The sequence below is a fragment of the Vulpes lagopus genome, chromosome 8 (assembly GCF_018345385.1).
Source record: "Vulpes lagopus strain Blue_001 chromosome 8, ASM1834538v1, whole genome shotgun sequence".
Lineage (NCBI taxonomy): Eukaryota > Metazoa > Chordata > Mammalia > Carnivora > Canidae > Vulpes > Vulpes lagopus.
In genome coordinates this window covers 129,181,334-129,201,663 of record NC_054831.1, presented here as the reverse complement: position 1 = coordinate 129,201,663, position 20,330 = coordinate 129,181,334, and the positions used below count along the sequence as shown (strand labels likewise).

Genomic DNA, 20,330 nt, shown 5'->3' with positions numbered 1-20,330 from the left:
CCTGATTTCCCTCCTGCTGCCCAAGCCCATCAGACACATGCCGACTGCCAACAGAGGTTGACCCGCCCTGCCCTGGCAGGGAAGCCAAGCTTGATGTCGTGGCCCCACCCTCCCCAGTCCCAAGAACCACACACACACACACACACACACACACACACACACGCACACGCACCACCGTTCACACAGATACAGATAATCCCTGGGGGCAGATGGGAATCCAGGCAGAGATAATCCAAAACCAGTAGAGGATCCAAAAGTCATTTTTATTTGGCTTCCAAGTGCATTTGATGAACTTAATTTCCACCACCACCGCCACCACCACCCCCACCACAGATTCCACTTTTTAATCCCCTTTTACTTCAGCTAATATTGGAATGGGTTTGCCTTGCCCTGGGCACAGGCTGGGGGCGTGACCCCGAGGTGCATCTGACGGGTTGAACAGCTTCAGGTTTGATTGGGCAACACAAAGAGCTCCGTAGGGAATCCAGGGACCCAGGGACCCAGGGAGTGCAGCAACCCCAGATGCAGGCCCTGCGGTGGTCCGCAGGTCGGCTAGGCCGCTGCCCGGCTGTCTGCCATCAGGGACCTCTGGTTGAGCAGCCCTGTCTCCAGAGAAACAAAGAACAGCTCCTCGCCACCACCCCTAACCACACAGGGTGCAGCTGCATGCATGTGGGTGAGTGTACACACACACACACACACACACACACACACGCACACATATACTGGACCAGCATTTCCCAGGAAAAGAAATCAAAATCACTTCTCACAAACCTAGAAGAACTTCTCAGAACCCTGGCTCAGGACAGAAATCCCACTCTCTCTGCCATCCATCCTTTTCTCTGGCCCCTGGGGAATATTCACTCCTTCGGGGTGGAAGAATGAATGGATCTGGAGGCACATTTTTTATCTGCTACTAGCTGGCTCACCAGAAGTACATCACTTAACCTCTCTGAGCCTTACTGTCCTCTGGAACATGGGTGATGGTCCCCCCAGTGCCATAATGGTATTTACTGTTAGTTGAGCTCTTACTCTATCTCAGCCTCTGGTTGCAGAGCTTTACATATATTAATTCACTGAATCCTTAAACAACCTTCTAGAGCAAGTGTTATTATCCCCGTTCTCTTTCTAGAAATTCAGATATGAAGGCTGACCAAGGAGCCCCGAATCTTCCAGAGCCAGGACTCAAACCCAGCTAGGCCCCGGCCTACAGTGGAATATTGCCATTCCCACAGGCCCATGAGTGGCAGGGACACAGGGATGCAGAGAGAGGGAGGGACAATGAGCCATCCGCTGGCAAGGAAGCCAACTCTGACCTTTGGAAACGAGAGCCGCCAGCTGCTTAGGCCAGCTGGGTGATGCAGCACGGAGTGAACACACTGACCCTGATGACAGGCCTTGAAGGAGGAACTGTACCAACACTAGATGGGCATCGGGGATCTCTGCCTGCCCGAAATTCCCATCTCCATCTGCTTTGAGCAGATGTTCTAGAAACTTCCATTGGAGCCCCATCGCATACCAGGCTCCAAGGTAGGGCCTGGAGACCTGACCCAGGCTCCCCTGAGGGTCCCCTGTCCTCACCCCATTACTACAACCTAGAATGCCCCACTTAAGGCAACACTTCCTGGGGGCCAGTTGGACACCCCCCCCAACCCAGCTTCCAGGCCTGGGCAAAGCCAGAGGTGTGTGAGGGATGTGAGCATCGTGACCTTCAGTGGGGAACCTCTCGTGGCAATGTCCTCCTAGGAGGGACCCTGCAGCAGACCAGGGCACAGGCTGGCCTCTAGATCGCAGCCAGGCAGGGAAGCCTCCTGGCATGTGGAGGGTTTGATGCACAGAAGCACGGGGAGCAAATCTCTGTTGGAGCAAACAAGGAACAGAGTCTCTTTTTTCCAGGAGATGAATCCCTGTCCTGATAACTCTCTGTTCTCTCAAATCCCTCCTCAGACAGGATAATGGAGGGTTCTCGGCAATGAAGTCAGAAGATGAGTGTTTAACACTCGAATGTGCCACCTGTTAATTAGCTGCGTGACCTTGAGCAAAGTCCTGTTTGGGGCCTCAATTTCCTCTCCGGGGAAATGCATCCGCACTGGTTTGCTCCTCCGCTGCGGTGTCCACGGCAGACACGGCTAATTCCTTCATTCAATGAAGTATTTATCATCACAGGGTACCACCTGTGTCGCAGGTGGTGTCCCGGGCACTGCCTGGAGAGACAATAATTTACAAGACAGAGCCGCTCTCTGCTCTAATGGAGCTCGTATTCACTTTATTCTTACTCGTCGAGCCCACATGTGGTCTCCGACTCCCTCTCAACACAGCCTTCAAGGCAGCCACTAAATAATCAGATTAGCTTGAGAGATGAGTCCCGCGTCGGTCAGGGCTCTCCAGAGCAACAGAACAAATAAGATATAGGTACAGATATAGACACAGACACAGATTTATAGAGAGATTTATTTTTAAGGAATTGGCTCATGCAATTGCACAGGTAAAATTTGTAGGGCAGGTCGGCAGGCTGAAAGCCCAGGAGGGATTTGAACGTTATGATCTTGAAGCAGAGATCAAGACAAGACACACTTGTCCAAATTTTCACTCTTCGGGCCTTTAACTGATTGGATGGTGCCCACCTGCAATTACCCCATTATTGAAAGTAATCTCTTTTACTTAAAGATACCTGATCAGAGATGTTAATCACATCTCTCAAATACCCTCACAGCAACATCTAGACCGGTGTTTGGCCAAACAACTGGGCGCCGTAGCCTCGCCAAGTTGTGGCACATAAAACCTATCGCAAACCCTATTTCCCATCCCCAGGAATCCCCTCGAAGTGAACGTTGAGCACTGAGTCTGGGGTTCAAAGCCTTCGGTTCTGTGTTGATCTCAGGATAGGGTCTTCAGCTGGCAGTAGACGAAGTAATAAGAGCCCATTTAAGTCCCTACAACAGAAGGTGAGGAAGGAGCATTTCTGGTAGGACAGTTTAGACGATTATGTCCATAGAACCCTCTCGGGATGTTTCGTTAAAATGATTGTTATTATCAACCAGGAACAATTTCTTCTTCTTTAACCTGCGAACGGACAGGCCTTGTGATTTGCAGAACGTTCTGTTGTAGGGCAACAGGATCTTTCCCAGGTCAGTGAAATCTTTCTCCCCTATACCTGCCCTTTCTAGTGGCATGTGGTTTATGCCTGAGTCACTAAGGGAGGGGACAAGAAAAAACTTTGAGCACCACCGCCATGGGCCAGGTCCTGTGCTAGGAGCTCGAGTAGGCAAGCCTTGTCTAAGAGCATTGCAGTAGTAAATATCCCTGGTCTCTCAGGGACTCGACACAGCAAACGTTTCTTTCTCTCTGTTGTATTGTGTCTAATGCAGGCTAGCAGGTGGCTCTCTGCTTCAGGGTCACTCAGGGACCTGGGCTGATGGAGGCGCCACCACTCCGTGACTCTGCTATCCCAACATGTGGCTTCTGGAGTCTCCATGGTAGGCTAGAGGCAGTGGAGAGAAGAGACACCTGCTTTTGAATGCCCTGGCCAGCAGTGGCACATCTATTCAATCCTATTGGCTCAAAGTAGTCACATGACCCTGACTGACTGCTAAGGATGCTGGGAATTGTAGTCTTCTGTGTGTCCAAGAAGGGGCGTTGAAAACCAGATCTGCTGTAGGCCTCTCTTCTGAGCCAGGTGCGGGGAAACTTAGTGTGGGGATTTTCAAGGGCTGCTTTTGGCAGCTCCAAAATCTTTTGTAATGCCCTTCCTGGTTCTCCACCTGTGTCCTGGGACACACCTGTCCCCCCCCCCCCCCCCCCCCCCCCGCCCCGCAGGGGCAGGGTTCTCCAACCTATCAGCTATTAACAAAAAGCAGCGTGTAAAACTTTGCAAGTTAATTGCTCTGCGAAAGAATCTGTGAATTAGAGTAAGTTCAAGGTTAACCCCCCAAGAAGGGCCACAGTCTCTGGGAGACTGGGAACAGGATGGGCGTTAGAGTAGGAACAAATAGGAGCGCCTGGGTGGCTCAGCGGTTGAGCATCTGCCTTCAGTTCAGGGCGTGATCCCTGGGCCCCAAGATCCAGTCCCACATCGGGGTCCCTGCAGGGAGCCTGCCTCTGTCTCTGACTCTGTTTCTCTGTCTCTCATGAATAAATAAATAAAATCTTAAGGAAAAAAAAAAAGAATAGGAACAAACATTGGTGAGACTGTTCCCCCCCCCCCCGCCCCCCGGGAATCTGAGTCCTCCCAAATAGGCTGGAAACCACTGCTCTTAGCACTGAGGTTTCCGGTCAAATGGCCCCACAAAGCAGCAGCATTTTTATGTGACCATCTGAGAGGAGAAGGCAGCAGTCATGCCATCGGGTAGTAGAACTGTGGTCCTCTGGACACACTCAAGGCAGAGCAGGAAGGGGTGGAGAGTCAGGCAGGCTTCAAATCCTGGCTCGAGTCAGCTCAAAGACTGTCATCCTGCCCCCTCAATGTCCTGAGCCCTGGTTTCCCCCACGATGAAATGGGGAGAAGAGTGTCTACCTCCCAAAACCGTGGAAAATGCTAGGGAAGCTCCTAGCATGTGCATGGTTGTCCCTCTGCCTTCCCCCTCTCTGTCTGGTGGCCCTTTGGCGGAGGCAGATGTGTTGGCCTCTAAACGTGCCTCCTTAGAAACCCGGGGGGAGCTGCTGCACCCACCTTACCTGTTGGGGGATTTTTGAAACGCTGTATTGAAAGAAAAAAAATGAGAACGACTTTAAATATCCGAGAACAGGAGATGGGTTAAGTAAACTCATTCAGATTGATGAAGCTTGTGTTGCCAAATGTTTCCAGGGAAGTTGAAGTAGCAAAGGAAATGTTTATGATACAATTTCGAGAAGAAAAAATCAGGGCACAATATGGTATATGCAAGATGGTATCAACTCGGCAAACACAGGGGTTCTGTGCCCGCCCCTGGGAAAAATGTGCTGTGGGTCTTCCAATGACTCATTATCCTTTTCCTTGCACTGTGTTTTGTTTCAGGTTTATTATATGTTGCAGTTTCAACTTTTCTGGTATTTACTTTCATATTTTAGAATTTAACAAATTACAATGAGCAAAGTGTACCTTTCTTTCAAAATGTGAATGTGGGGGCACCTGGCTGGCTCAGTTGGAGGAGCATGTGACTCTTGATCTCAGGGTTGTGGGTTTGAGCCCCTCATGGGGTGTAGCGGTTACTTAAAAAATAAACTAAATTTTTTTTAAACATGTGAATGTGTTGAATCCAGGGTCCTGGGGTGGAGCCCCATGTTGGGCTCCTTGCTCGGCAGGGAGTCTGCTTCTCCCTCTGCCCCTCCCCCTGCCTGTGTTCTCTCTCATTCGTTCTCTAATAAATAAATAACATCTTAAAATAAAATAAAAGATGTGACATTTCCCTAGGTGCCTGTTACACCAGTGTGTCCCTGAGGTGGCTGTCGGACGCTGGATGGTGTTGGACAAAGGAGGAGTGGAAGGGGAAGCAGCAGGCACCATGGGAAAGGGGGAGCAGAACCTGACCTCTTCCCGACCCCTTTCTAACCTTGGGCTAGTCACTGAAATTCTGGGAGCTCCAGGGTGAGTGTGGGTCAAATGGAGATGAGCACCCCCACCTCCCCGCAGAGCTGCATAAACCACTTAGCAAAATCTTTGGCGCAAAGGAGACACCTACAGCCGGGGCTCCAGAGGTGTTAATGCTTTTCCTTCTCTCTGTCCCATGGGTCTCTGTGGGGTGGGGTGGGGACTGCCTGCCACCCAGGTCAGGACACTGGCAGCTGCTGCGGAGGCCTTTCACCCCGGTTCGAGAGGCAGAATTTCTCTACCCCGTGTTTACTTCCCACCAACGTGGATCCGGCCCCTGTGTGCGTCGTGAGCACTTCCCCAAGACCCCTGGCACCTGAAGCTGCATCGCAGCCCTCTGGGCGAGTCACGGGGTGTTGCTGTCCACAGCTTCATCCTCAAAGCGAGGTCGAGGTCTTCCTTCCTTCCCTGGAGCCTGGAAGCACAGGCCCAGCAATCACAGTGATTGGACCAGATGACCTTGAAAGTTCCCTTCTGGCCCGGGGATCTGAGATGCCCTTGATGCTTTCATCACACTCTGCGGGAGGTCACATGCGCTGAGCTGGGCCACACGAGCTCTTGCTGCCCCGGGGATGCCCACCCCTCCTCTAACTCTGGTGTGTCCTGAGGTTCCACACAAGCATCGCCCGTCTAGGAGCCTTCCCTGACCTCCCTGCTCAGTGGGCTGAGCCCTCTCCCTCAGTTCTCTTCTACATCCTCGATAGTAGAAGTGCCTTGCATGGGACTGTCACCTCCACAGACCTCCTGAAGGCAGGGACTGAGGCCTGCTCACCTTCACATTCCTGAACCCAAGGTAGGATCTGGCACAGGGCAGGTGTCAAGAGATGTTTGATGAGTTAGCTGATCCCATTCCCTCCCCTCCAGACACAGTATCTCACCAGCAGGGCCAAGGCTTAGCTGTGGCTCCCCTAAAAGGGACCAGAGTATATGACATATCTCTGTGCTGTGCACCTGCTAAACCTTTCATTACCCCTTTCAATTCCCCTAAATTGCCTTAGGAGGTAGGTGTCATCATCCCCATTTTACAGATGAGGACACTGAGGCTGGGAGAGCTTAAAAGACTTGCCACGCATGTTTCAGAATGGGGAGTCAGCCTGGGGCCGTGGCCCTAAGATTGGGCTCTTTGGCGTTCCTCTCTGTCACCTCCCTGGGAGCCCTGGAGCCTCTTGCCTAAGAATTTCTTAATGATTTCCCTTTGGAGACTATGGGCTAAAAGCATATCTAGTATTTAACAACTTTATTGAAGTATAATTGACATATCACAAAATTCACCCATTTTAAGTACAGAATTCAAAGATGTTTCAGTAAATTTGATAGGTTTACTCCACAGTCTCCACAATCAGACTTTAGAATATTTTTTTAAGATTTTATTTATTTATTCATGAGAGACAGAGAGAGAGAGAGAGGGGCAGAGACACAGGCAGAGGGAGAAGCAGGCTCCCTGTGAGGACTCGATCCCAGGACCCTGGGATCACGATCTGAGCCAAAGGCAGACAATCAACCACTGAGCCACTCATGCATACCCTAACTTTAGAATATTTCTGGCAAAAAAAAAAAAGAATACTTCTGGCAAAAGAAATATTTCTACATCTTTGGCACAAAGGAGATGCCTACGCATCTATGTCTATGTGCCCACGCATATTTCTAAAACGAAACCTTGTGCCCGTGATCGGTCACTACGTGTTCCCACTAGCAGCCCCAAGCAGCCACTAATCTGCTTCCTGTCCCTATCGATTTGCCTTTTTTTAGGACATTTCACATAAATGGAATCTGACCACATATAGTCCTTTGTATGGGCTTGCCTCAGTATCTCAGACGGTGTTTCGAGGTCCCTCCAAATCGTAGCACATGCCGGCACCGTGCTCCTTCTCATCGATAGAAAGCGTGCCATCGTGCGTGTAGACCGTATTTTGCTATCCATCCACCACTGGACGGACGTTCACGTTGTGTCCAACTTGGAGCAATTACGAATGATGCTGTTGCTCTCGATGTTCACACGCAAGTCTCTGAGTGAGCATGATCTTTCATTTCTCATGGGCAGGTTCCTAAGAGTGGAATTTTTAGGTCAAGTGGTAAAGCCACACTTCACCTTTTAAGAAACCGACAAACTGGGATCCCTGGGTGGCCCAGCGGTTTGGCGCCTGCCTTTGGCCCAGGGCGCGATCCTGGAGACCCGGGATCGAATCCCACGTCGGGCTCCCAGCATGGAGCCTGCTTCTCCCTCTGCCTGTGTCTCTGCCTCTCTCTCTCTCTCTCTCTCTCTGTGTGACTATCATAAATAAATTTAAAAAAAGAAAAAGAAACCGACAAACTGTTTTCCAAAGTGGTTGCACCATCGTTCGTTCCCAGCAGCAGTGAATGAGGGTTCCGGGTTCTCACAGCCTCGCCAGCACTTGGTGTTACCTGCTTTTTGTTTTTGTTGTTTTTGGTTTTGGGGTTTTGGTTTCTTATTCTAGCCATTCTCCGGGGTGTGAAGTGGTGTTTTGTTGTGGTTTTAATTTCCCTTTCTTTAATGACGGATGGTATTGAGCATCTTTTCTCATGTCTAGTGGCCATTTGTACATCTTCTTTGGTTTGGTGAAATATCTCTTAAAAACCTTCTGCCCATTTTTAATTGGGAAGTTTTTCTTGTTGTTGAGTTGTGAGAGTCTGTGGGGTTTTTTTTTTTTCCCCTATTAAAGCCACATAGCTTTATAGCTGCTGTGGGGAGAAGAAGAGAGGAGCTTATTTGGTGGGAAAACAGATCTGAGTTTAATCTTGGCTCTGCCACTTTCAGGATCGAGGATTTCAGACGAGCGCCTGCATTCCCTCTGTTTCAATCTCTCTGTGGCAGAACAGTAATAACGCTCTGAAGGGCCGTGGTGCACGTCAGCTGCAATAATGCAAACAAAACATCAGCACAATGTAGGGGCTCATCTTCTATTCACTCAAAAGTGTTTACAGACCACAGCTCTGCTGAGCACAGTGCTGAGGCTGGGTCTAGGGCAGGGGACAAGGCAAACAGACAAGTCCCTGCCTGCATGGAGCTCGCATCCCAGAGAGGGAAACCAACAATAAATGAATTCACAAAATACATGCATAATATAAAGTCAGGGAGTGATAAGTGACAGGCGAGGGGACACAGCATGGCCAGGACTGACCTGGCACTTTCTCAGATTAAGTAGTTATTAGAATACAGATTTGTCTGAATGTATCATCCATGATCCAATGTAATAGTGATTTCAACAGAATAAATGTTTCTTGTCTCTCACCCATCACCAGGGCGGTTTCGATGGCTCCATTCCCTGAGCTCGACCAGGCACCCTGACTCCTTCTACATTGTGGCTCTGCCTTCCCTAGAGCAGAGCCCTCTTCCAAACAATCCACAGTGGCTGATCTCCTCGTCCACACTGCATGATGCCAGAAGGAAGCAAGGAGAAGGGGCATACACTGTCCCTCCAAGAAATGCCTGAAAGTTTCTCACTCACACACCCTGCCCTGCCATTCCATCAACCAGCTCTTAGTCCCATGGCCACACCTACCTTGGACTGGGAAGAGGGAGTAGGAAATAGAATCTTTATTCTGGTGCCCAGCCAGGTGTCCAGCTAACAGCATTCTATCACCTTGAGTTAAGAGGACAGAAGATATTAGAGGATATCAGATCATCTCTGCCATGGATGGTCAGGGGAGACCCCTCTGAGGAGGAGGCGGTTGAGCGAAAATGCAAGTGAAGTGAGCGAGGAAGCCATGCAAGGTTCTGGGGGAAGAGAGTTCCATAGCAGAGCCAACAGTAGTCGCAAGAGTTGGGAACAAGTTTGAGCACTGGAAGGAAACCAAGAAGGCAACAGTGGCTGGAATGGAGGAAGCAAGGAGTAGCTTGGTAGAAACACGAGTGTGAAGAAGTGGTCGGGCCAGGTAATGGAGATCATGGTGAGAAGCATGGACTGCACTTCAGGAGCAGGAACCCTCTGGAGAACTGTGAGTCTCCATGACATGGCATGGTCTGCATGATGTCATTTCACAAGGACCACTAAGGCGAGAGCTTGCACTGGGGTGGAAGGTGAGACGTGGTCTGTGTGGGGAGAGTCTACAGGACTTGCTGAGATGAGCTGGAAGTGGAATATGCAGAAGCAAGAAGAATCAAGGGTGACTCCTATTTTTCCAACTGAACATTATAGGTCTGGCTGTGACCAACTGTGATGACACTGAGCACTACAGACTCCAAAAGTCAGGGGCACCTGGGTGGCTCAGTGGTTGAGTGTCTGTCTTTAGCTCAGGGTGTGATCCTGGGGTCCTTGGGTCAAGTTCCACATCGGACTCTCTGCAGGGAGCCTGCTTCTCCCTCTGCCTGTGTCTCTGCCTCTCTCTCTGTCTCTCATGAATGAGTAAAATATTAAAAAAAAAAAAAAAAAGAATCCAAAAGTCAAACCATGCCGCTCTTCTCCAAACCTCAAGGCACACTCATCTGTACCAAGCCCTGGACCATGTGCCAGGCCCTCCCACCAGGTCCTCAAAACCTCCTGGGGGCAGATGCTGCCCACCCCCCACTGTGGTGGATGACAAGACCAAGCTAGGAGGGTGAAGTGGAACCCAAAGTAGCACACCCTGTGAGTGGTGGATCCAGGATTTGGGGCAGATTTATGGTCCCACCTCTGACTTACTAAGCCAAGCTGAGTGGGACCTTATGCCCCGTGAGGCTCAGCAGGTATCGATGGAATCGTGCTCCTCCCTAGGCTGGGTCTGATTTTCCAACAACCCTCCAGCCTCCGCCTCCACACACACGCATGCACTCATGCACACCTGCACGTGGACCCACACATACATGCACAGACATGCCTTCACACGCACACGTGCTGTGTATACATGCACCCACGCACATGGAGACATAGACACCTCTGTGTACGTAGGTGTGCACACATGCACACAGATGCACAGACATGTGCGTGCTGTCGTGCATCCATGCGATGAACATGCCCGCACGCACACACATCTTCACGTGCATATACACATGCGTGTGTGCACATGCACACAGACACACCTTCGCATGCACACGTGCTGCATACAGACACGTGCACAGGACACATGCACATAGGCACACAGGCACACACACCTTTATGCACATGAATGTTGTGCACACGTATGGGGCATACACATGCTTGCATACATGCACATGCACACAAACACACACACACCAACCTCTGGCCCCTTTCCTCTGCTGCTTCTTCATCTTTCACTCGAAGCCCAGCAGGGGGTTCAGCACGCCAGGCTAAAACAGGCCCAACTTCATCACCTTCCAAGGCACATGGGACTCCTCTCTTAGTGGCGCACAGACATCCGGAACTGCTTTTGCACGGCAGGTTTTCTCTGAGCCCTCTGCAGGGGCTGCAGTGTTCCCAAGATCCCTCGGATGGGGTCTTGCGGATCTCTGGGGCCCTCCCTAAGGCTCCTTGCAAGGCGCCTGGCCATTGGAGATGCGCGGTAAACACAGCGGGGGGCGGGGTGCCAAGGATCTTTCTCAGGCTGCCACCTTCGCCTGGTGGGCCCCTCTGCTGGGCAGCTAACAGTGAGGGCCTAGAACCACACTGCCTGAGTTCGAGTCCCAGCTTGACCACTTGCTAGCTGTGTACCGTCTGGGCGAGAAGCTGAATTCCGTAAGCCTCGCTTTCTTCCACAGACCGCCGAGCATAGACCCCCCAGCACAAGGGATTCTCGAGAGAATTAAGTGTTTGGATTAGTGCCCAGCACACAGAATAAGCGCTAGATCATTATTATTGTTATAGTGATGAACTCTTTCTGAGGCTGATCCTGACAAAACCTCCCTCCACTCCCGTGCAAGGCAGACAAAATAATTCTTAGTTTGTGGCCGTGTCTCCTCTCCTTTATCCATTGTTCTGCTTTAAAGCTTACCATGACCTACTTTGCCTTCCATCCTCAGCGTTAACCTCACTTCTTTCTTTCCACCTTCCAGCCACTCTGGCTTGCCAGCCTGCCTAAATTATATTCCTGCCTCAGGGCCTTTGCGCATCCCTCTAAGTGAGAAACTCTGGGTCCAGGAATAAGGCATCTCGAGCACGAGGGTCAGGATTTGAACCCAGGCCCCCCAGTTACAGAGACTGAACACTAAGCCACTACACCAGCAGCCTTCCTCCTCCCTCTGGCCCTCCCATGGTGCCATGGATCCCACCTCCAGGGCATGTCCTTTGGGTATATAACTATCTGATGAAGGCCTGTTCCCCTGGCCTGAGAGCCAGCTCCATGCGGCTGGGCTGACGTGCATTTTGCCCCTGCGGCCTCCCTGGTGCCCAGCACTTAGCGCTTAGTACAGGTTTGTGAACAAACGGATGAACGTCCACCTGCCCTGCTACACACGTGCTCCCCAGGGCCAGAGACCGTGTCTTCATCTCCGCACCCCCAGCGATCAGCCAAGCGGCCAGGCCTGGAGGTCACGACTGTGCTCGGGGGTGAATTGAAACCATCCAATTTCCGGCGTGTTCACCGTGTTCATGCTGTCTCACTCGCGTGTGAGTAGGGCACCTCTGCCCCCCAAATACCCACACATGTTCGTGCCTCTACACCGTGTTCATTTTGTCCCTTCTTTCCTCTTGCTCCTTCGGCTGGAAACTTCTTCACATCTTTCAAGGCCTTGGGTAAACAAGCCCTCCTCCACCCTCCCCTCCAGGGCAGAGTTTGGGCTCTCTCTCCTCTGCAGGCCCCCAGCACGTTGTGCCTTTTGTTTTGTTTTGTTTTCCTGCTAAACCATGAGCGTCCTGAGGGCAGAGCCTGTCTTATTCCTTTCTAACCCCAAGGTGGGGGGCGGGGCTTTCACCAGGGACTCCCAGAGAAGAGTGATGTGCAAGAGATGCATAGAGATGCATAGATGAACAGTGACTCAGGCTGCCCCCCCGCCCCGCCCCAGGTCCTCCTTGGAGGCAGGCGTGCTGCTTCTCAAGTCCTCACACATAGAGTTGGGGCGGGGGGGAGGGGGGGCCTGGCTGTCAGTCCCATTTTCAGGGTGGGGAATGGAGGAGCTGACATTTCTCAGCACCAAAGCCTGCCTTTGTTGGTGGCAACCAGGCAAATTCCGGAGGGTGCAGGGGGCAGGATGGGGGATGGGGACAGGGGGCGTCCTAGGGCAGCCAAGAGGGCAGGAGAAGGGCTCTGCGTCAGTGGGTCCAGGGGAGCCTAGGTGACAGGTCACTTCCTGTCCTCATGGGGGTGCCAAGTCCCACAAAGCTCACCCCGCCAGGTTTACTTACAGGCTCGGGTGGTGAGGCATGAGGGCCTGTGCCACTTTCCAGAACCTGAGCAGCTTCAGGAGAAGCTACTTTTCTGCTGAATGAGGCAGGGCTGGGAGGGGATGGGGTGGGCAGGGGCCAGGACATTCGGACACAGGGGTTGGCATCGCCGAGTCGAGCCTCGGCTTCCCTAAAGAACACGAGCCTGGAGACAAACGGAGGGACACGGTAAACCAGGAGCAACAACACAGGAGCAGCTTTGCCTGGGACCTCCCTTGGCCCTCACACCTCACACGACTCCCTGCCACCTTCCATGCCAGGCCTGGAGGCGGCTCTTCCCCAGAGGGGGTGCCGTGCAAGGGCGGGGTGCCGCGCAAGGTGGGAACAGCACACAGACAGGCAGGGGTCTCTGTTGGGGCCCCGGGGCCTCCCGCGCTCACTATTTCTCTGCATTCATGTCCTATTGCTCCTGCCCCTGAACCACGGAAGACAAAGTGGCTTTATCAATGCGGAGGTACGATCCTCTGGTCCTGGGGGTCGGAGCTCTGACACGGGTCTACTGGGCTAAATTCCAGGTGTCTGCAGCCCCCAGGGACAATTTGAGCCACAATTTTTATTCCATCTGCAGACCCAATACCCCTTTGCCGTGTCAACTATGGTCCCAGGTTCCAGGGATCAGGATGGGGACATCTTTGGGGGGCTGTCACTCTGCTGACACACCTCTCACCCAGATCCAGCCAGTATTTGGGGGGGGCAGCTCCGGTGTGGCAGGCGAGCTTCACACGACGATCTCATTTCTGCCTCCTGACAGCCCTGGGAGGTGAGGACTATCACAGAAGCGACCCTGGGAGACCGGGGCCGCCTGTGACTTTCAGGAGCCTGGGGGCACTCCTGCCTTCTTTCATAAAAAAAGGCCTGTTGTATGGCTGCACTGGTATAGACACGAATATAACCAGGATAGATTATATTCTTTTATTTCTGATTTTAGAAAGAAATTAAAACATTTCAAGAGCCCCTAAAAGTGCCATGGGCTCTCAGCACTGTGCCCAGTGTGCCAGATGGATAAGTGAACCCTGGGGACCGGCAAGGGAATGCCCAGGGTCACATGGCCAGCAGGAGGCAGAGCCAGGGGTCACGCCCGGGGTTCCCCTGACCCCAGGACAATACTCACTTCTCCAATCAGCCCCAGCACTCCATTAGTATCCAAACAACTCTGAGGAATCAGACTCAGAGCCACAGCAGCGCTAAAGATTATTGGGCCAGAGGCTCTCAGATGATGGAGACCCATGTGCCCAGAGAGGGGTTGCAGAGTTCTCAGGGACACACAGCAAGTCAGCGCGGTAGCCAGGATGAGGCCCCCGTCTCCCGGCTGCCCATCAGGGGCTCTTCCCCACACGCCTCGTTCTTCCATGTGCCCACCCCCCTGACCTGAGAAGGGCCCAGGTCCTCCCCATCCCACACACGCACACACCTACACGCACACACCCCTCCCCGTTATCACACGTGCAATATCAGTGTAACTCTTGACCACGGCTGTGTCGACTATTCTTTATCCCTGAGCTGTTTAGGATCCGCCCAATGTCCTCATTTCACAGATGGAGAAACTGAGTCTGGAACAGGAGGGGCCTGGCCCAGAGCCACTCGGCAGATCCCGGGGAGAGCCAGCACTCCAGCCCAGGCCCCGACCCCAGTCCCGTGCTCTCTGCCCTGCGGCCGCCTCGCCCACACGAACTCTCCGCAGCTGGTCACAGAGGCCAGGCTGCAGCCCCAGGGCCCTCCCTTGGCCCTCGCCCAGCCCACGGGAGCAAAAGAAGATCGTGTGACCAGAAGGTCCTGAAAGAGCAGTTGCTAAGTCCTCAGCGTCCAGACTTGGCACAGTGGCTGCCTCCAGCCCAGACCCAGAGCAAGAAAAACCAGTTCCCAGAGGCCGCCCTCCGGCCCAGACTTCACCTCCGCCGCGGTTGGTTGCCCTGGCTCAGGGGGGTGGAGGCCTTGCACTGCCCCCTCTCCGGATACCTCTGGTCTCCAGTCCACGTCATTTGTCCCTTCTGAGCCTCAGTTTCTCCACCTAGGAGTGGCCATCGTACCTACTTCTCGGGGTTGCTGTTGTTCGGGGTGGGTGCCTGGCACCTGGTGAAAGCAAAATAAATGTTTCGGCTTTCGCTGTGATCGCTAGCGATGGTCAGGGGTGACACAGGGAGGAGCCAGCACCTAAGCTGGACCCTGAAGGCCGGCAGGTACCGGTGGGCCGGCGAAGGATGGCGCAGGTCCCTGGGGGAAGGCGCGGGGGGCAGAAGCCAAGGCCAGAGAGAAAGCAGGGGTGTGGGCCCCGACCGGAGATCCCCCTGACCCCCAGCACACGGGGATTCTCCGATTCTCCACCTGCTGCCTCTGTGTTGGGCAAACGCACTCTCGGGACCACGACGATGCCAGGACTCGTACCCAGAGCAACCTGACTTTTGAGGGCAATGACTGACCACAGGCCTCCCACTCAGCTCTCCTAGGAATGGTTTTTTCTTCTCTTTTGCATTATTTCCAAGTCCTCGCTGACATCGAACTCAACACAACGGACTTGTCCCTGCAGCCCCGAGGACAGCTCCAGGAGAGAACGGATGCGAGCTCGGAGATGCCCCCGCGGCCCTCAGGTCACCCCGCACAGGCCCCTGCTCTGGCCGCGGTCGTGCACCTTGCTCCCACCCCGGCCGCTCACTCCTACCTCCGAGCCTTTGCACAAGCTCTGCTGCCTCCCAGAATGCCTCACTCCGGCAATCGCTCTGTGAAGCCTCCTCCCAGAGGCAGCCCCTCCCAACAGCCCTAATGCCCCAGCCTTCCCGGATGGTTCTCAGTCCGAGGATACCAGCTCATCGCCTCTCAGGATGTCAACCAACAAAAGGCTCAATCTGGGCTGTACTCATTTGCTTTTATCAACGTGGCAGCTTGTCTGTTCCCATGTATCCATTTGTGTCCAACAAATGTTTATGGAGGACCGAGTAGGAGCCAGACACCCCCACCACCTCCAGACACAAACCTTCTCGTGGGGGGGCGTGTCCTTCGGGACCTCCCTGTCTGTTAGGTCCGAGCGTCGCCAGGGGTTGAACAGGGGCCCTGTCTCCATCTCAGGGTGGCTTCCTGGCCAGGCACCTCCCATCCCTACCCGCACTGCTTGGAGATGATGAGGACGCTGGATTTCCTGGGCCATCTGGCATCCCCCCCTGGGCGGCCACGGGGCTCAGGGGACCACAGTCCCAGTTCTGTCAGCTTTGAGCTGAGGGATTTGGGCAGAATCCCCTCTCCTTTGGGCCTCGGTTTCTCTTTCGTGAACAGCACGAGGGGCCCCTCGCTCTTCGGTTTGCTGCGGGATGAGGGCACAGCCTACAAGTGTGCAGGGTGGGGTGGAGGACCTTTGCATGGCGGGGTGGGGTCCCTGAGCTCACCTCAGTGCCAAAGCCTTGGCACTGGCACGTGGCTCCCCTCTGCATGGATTTGGGGGCATCACCTCCCTCGGTGTCACCTCCGGGTAGCACGAGATGGTGGGACCTCCAGCCTCCGAGGTCCCTCTCCGCTCTGGGAAGCTCCGATCACCGACAAAGCCAGCCTGCTGCCTAGAAACCGTGGACTTCGAGGCTCTGCCCCAAGAGGTTTGTGCTTTGTCCGCTCCCCACCCTGCCAGGCTCTCGGGCAGCAGTGAGAGTGAAAACAAAACACCTCCGAAGACGGAGAATAAAATAAGCAGCGTTCACCTGTCGCCGACTAGAGGAATGTGAAGCGAAACCATTCGGCAAGCGGCCCCACCACCTTGCATCTGGGGGCGCAGAGTAGGGCTGGGCCACCGTCTTGTCTTTACATTACAGCACCTGGGAAGTGCGAACGCAGATGGAAAAGCACAGTGCTGCTGGGGGGTGCTGATAAGGGGGGGCACCCCCGGGGCACGTGGACAAGGAAACACCATGTACGCTCCCCTTTCCCTAAATTGAAACCATCCCCTCTCATTTCCACCCTCTGTCCTGGGTGACAGCTGATGGGGGACACCCCACACCTTACATCATCAAGGGAAGGCCTGTCTTGGCTCCTAGCTCCATCTTTCTGGCTGTAAGGCCCAAAACTCATTTGGTCTCCGTGTCATTCCCCCCAGTTGGAGACAGCTGGTACATCAACACCCCCATTTGCTTAGAACCATCCCTACACCTAGAACCCCTGATTATGCCCCCCAACCCCAGGGCCTTTGCACCTGTGGGATACTAGAATCCTCAGCTCCAACTGTCCTTTCCCTACCTTACCTGTCAAATCCCTCAAGACTCAGCTCTGGGAAGCCCTGCTCCCCCAAAGCCTTGGCTCCTTCCTTCTTGTTTCCATAGAATTGCACAATTTGCTCCGATATTATTCTCTGCCACTCGACCAAGGTGAGCTTAAAAGGGCAGACGGGAGGATACATGTCGGGGTGAGGCTGAGCATGCTGGCTGGGGAGGTGAGTCTCTTTAAACTTCAGTCTCCATGTCCGCAAAGTGAGAACAATCCCTAGACCAGTGGACTTTACATTGGCCCAGGAAACGGACGCAGACTTCTGGAACCAGCCAACCCTGAAACCTGTGTGGCTCAACCAAATACCAGTTCACTGTCCCAATCCTAGAGGGGCTGGGGGAGGGGCGGGCTGGGACACGTGGCCTCTGAGGTCACCACTGCAGGGGTAGCAAGGAGGGTGTGCAGCACACTGGTTCTTCCCTGACTCAACCCAGCAGCCACTGGGGTCAGCTCAGCTTGCCCTTCCTAGGCCATGCTCCATTCAATGCCCCCCAACACCCATTGCAGGGGTGTCTGGGAAATGTCATTTCCCTGGGTGCCCAGAAAGAGGAAATGAACCCAGATTTGGTGGAAACCATAGCCTTGTCTCAGCCACGGGGTTGTATGAAGATTAAATCATGAAGCATAGGGATCCCTGGGTGGCGCAGCTGTTTGGCGCCTGCCTTTGGCCCAGGGCGCGATCCTGGAGACCCGGGATCGAATCCCACATCAGGCTCCCGGTGCATGGAGCCTGCTTATCCCTCTGCCTGTGTCTCTGCCTCTCTCTCTCTCTCTCTGTGACTATCATAAATAAATTAATTAATTAATTAATTTAAAAAAAAATCATGAAGCATATAGACTACTTTGCCCGGTGGCTGGCACATAGTAGGTGCTCAGTGAAGCTGTTCATTCTCCATTTGTTTCTCCCTCCCCAGAGCCAGGCTTGGGTGCATCCTATGGATGCTTGGTGCAGAGTCTCCAGCCCCTGGCCCTGGCTGCCCTGGGTGCTCTCCCTGCAGCATCTCCACCACCCCCTACCCCCCACCCCGGCTCTCTGCAGCTTGGCTGGGACCACTCTCTCCACCTTATGCACCTGGGCGGCTGTCTCTTTGCAGAGCATTGATTTGCAATCAGCCCCAGCAGCTCTAATGGGCCAGTGAGGCCCCTGGCTGCGCTGAGTTAGCTCCATTTAGAGGCTCAGGACTGTGGAACACAAACCTGTCCTGCCTCTCAGGGGTCAGTACCAGCTCTCTAGTGTCTGGGGGAGACAGGAGTGAGCTGGGGACTCGGGGCTGCAGCAGCTGGTCTCCCAGACAGGCCTACCGCCCTCCCACAGCCCCTCCCTGCTGGCTCAGGGCACCAGCCGCACCCTGGGGGCTCCCAGCCCCTCCAGCCCCACTCTCCCCTAGGCCTGCGTGAGAGCCGATCTCTGCTTCTCTCCTTCCTGGTGGTCTCTTGAGAAGAACACAGGATGTTGGGGCCCAAAGAAAAGGTTGTCCCCCATGCACTGTAACTCATCAGATTACCACGACAATTTATATAGGAGCAGGTTTTATTGGCCCCATTTTACAAAGGAAGAAATTGAGCTCAGAGGTCACACAGCAGTGCTTTCTAAACTTATCTGGCCAGGAAATCTTTTTTTTTTTCCATGGAGTAACCCAAAGCACACATTTCAAAACATACCTTGAGCTGGCATATTTCTTTTTTCTTTTCTTTTTCTTTTTTTTTTTTTTTTTTGAGCTGGCATATTTCTTATCCCCGAAACCAATCCAACACATACTTCCAAAAGCTCAGGATGCACCTTCCCCTAACTCAGGGATATCCTAACCAGGGCTCCAAGAGCCCAGAGACTTCCAGAATTTGCATACGTACACATATATGCATTTATCGAACGAGGGTTTGTAACCTCCAGAGGAGTCTCAGAGGGACCTGAGACCCAGAAAGAGTAAATAACTGTTGCCCTGGCTTGAGTCCCTGTGGAGAAGGCCCAATTTTGATCTGGGGTTTTGCAAAAGTGAACAGAATAGCAGAGGCGTAGGAAAGCATGCCATGAGTGGGAGAAATGGCCCGTGTGACAGCAGGGACGAGGGGACAGTAAATGGATGAGCTTGGCTGGAGCAGAACGGGTGTTTGGGAACAGTGACAGACGAGGTTGGACCATCAAAGGGACCTTGGAGAACAGGCTGAGGTGTTTAGAGTTGATAAGGGAGGCCATGGGGAGCCTGCAAGTAGAGAGAGTGGAGGGGAGCCACGGGCTGCTAGGATGGGGCTCTGGGGACAGCCGCACCCAGAATGCCAGCTGCCCCTGATAAGGCACACCGGGCTGGCGACTGTCAGGAATGTCCCAGGAGGAGGAGGAGGGACCAATGACAAGAGAGCATGACAGCCTGGCTGAGAGCAAGGCCCTTCCTTAGACATAAAGTTGCCTGGTTGGAAGCTCAGGTCCATCATTTCCTAGCTGTGTGGCTTTGGGAAAATAGCTGAACCCTTCTGGGCTCCTTCCTTGTACAATGGGGATGACCCACCTGCTCAGGAAGGTGATGGAAATTCGCTTAGACAAGTACCTGCCTCTGAAGCACTTGAGAGCAAGTCACACCTCCAGGCCTCGACCAGGATGGGCTCTCTTCCGATCCATCAATATATTCTATAAACATTTACCAATCCCTGCTAGGCACCTGCACCAGGTGCCCTCCTTGGGCATCCTAACGTGTTTTCTGACGATAATCGCATGGATGGATGGATGGCATCGCACCCATTTGGGAGAAAAGGAAGCAGAGGCACAGAGATGTTGACACTCAGAAACCATGGCGATGTCTCTTTAAGTTATTACAAGAGTTCCAACGTCAGAGGGTCAGTGACAAAGCTGGGACCTCTCTCTGACCCGGGTGGGAGAAGCCACACTCTCTTGAGGTCATTCAAGGCCATACAGTTGGGACTGTGGGTGGGCAGGGTACTGATCCAGGTATTTATAGTGCTTCACGTAGGCATCCGGTCGGCAAGAGGATTCTAGGCCGGGGAGGGGCCCGAGATCCTGCGCGCTAACGAGGGTTTCTGGAAAATGTCTTTGGAGGTAAAACAGACTTAGCCTCCGGCAGGAAACTGGGCCTCGGTGTTCTCACGTCTAGAATGGGTCTTACCCCTGCTGCAGGGCAGGTGCCGAGATGCAAGGAGACGGCGCCTGCAGCCTCAGCAGAGCCCAGGGCCGGACACAGAGTGGGCGCCCCGAGATAGTGGCTTAGTGCTCCTACTGTTATTTCTGGCTCTGGGCCTCT

At 53.4% G+C, this 20,330-nt stretch overlaps 1 long non-coding RNA gene across 1 annotated transcript; it reads right to left on the bottom strand.

Annotated features, from left to right (window-relative positions):
• Positions 1 to 13,804: 13,804 nt before the first annotated feature.
• Positions 13,805 to 17,260, bottom strand: LOC121497549. The gene is made up of 3 exons (XR_005989501.1): positions 17,058 to 17,260; positions 16,215 to 16,634; positions 13,805 to 14,910 (listed from the first exon to the last, which is right to left on the bottom strand). It is a non-coding gene; the product is annotated as an uncharacterized LOC121497549 (long non-coding RNA).
• Positions 17,261 to 20,330: the final 3,070 nt, after the last annotated feature.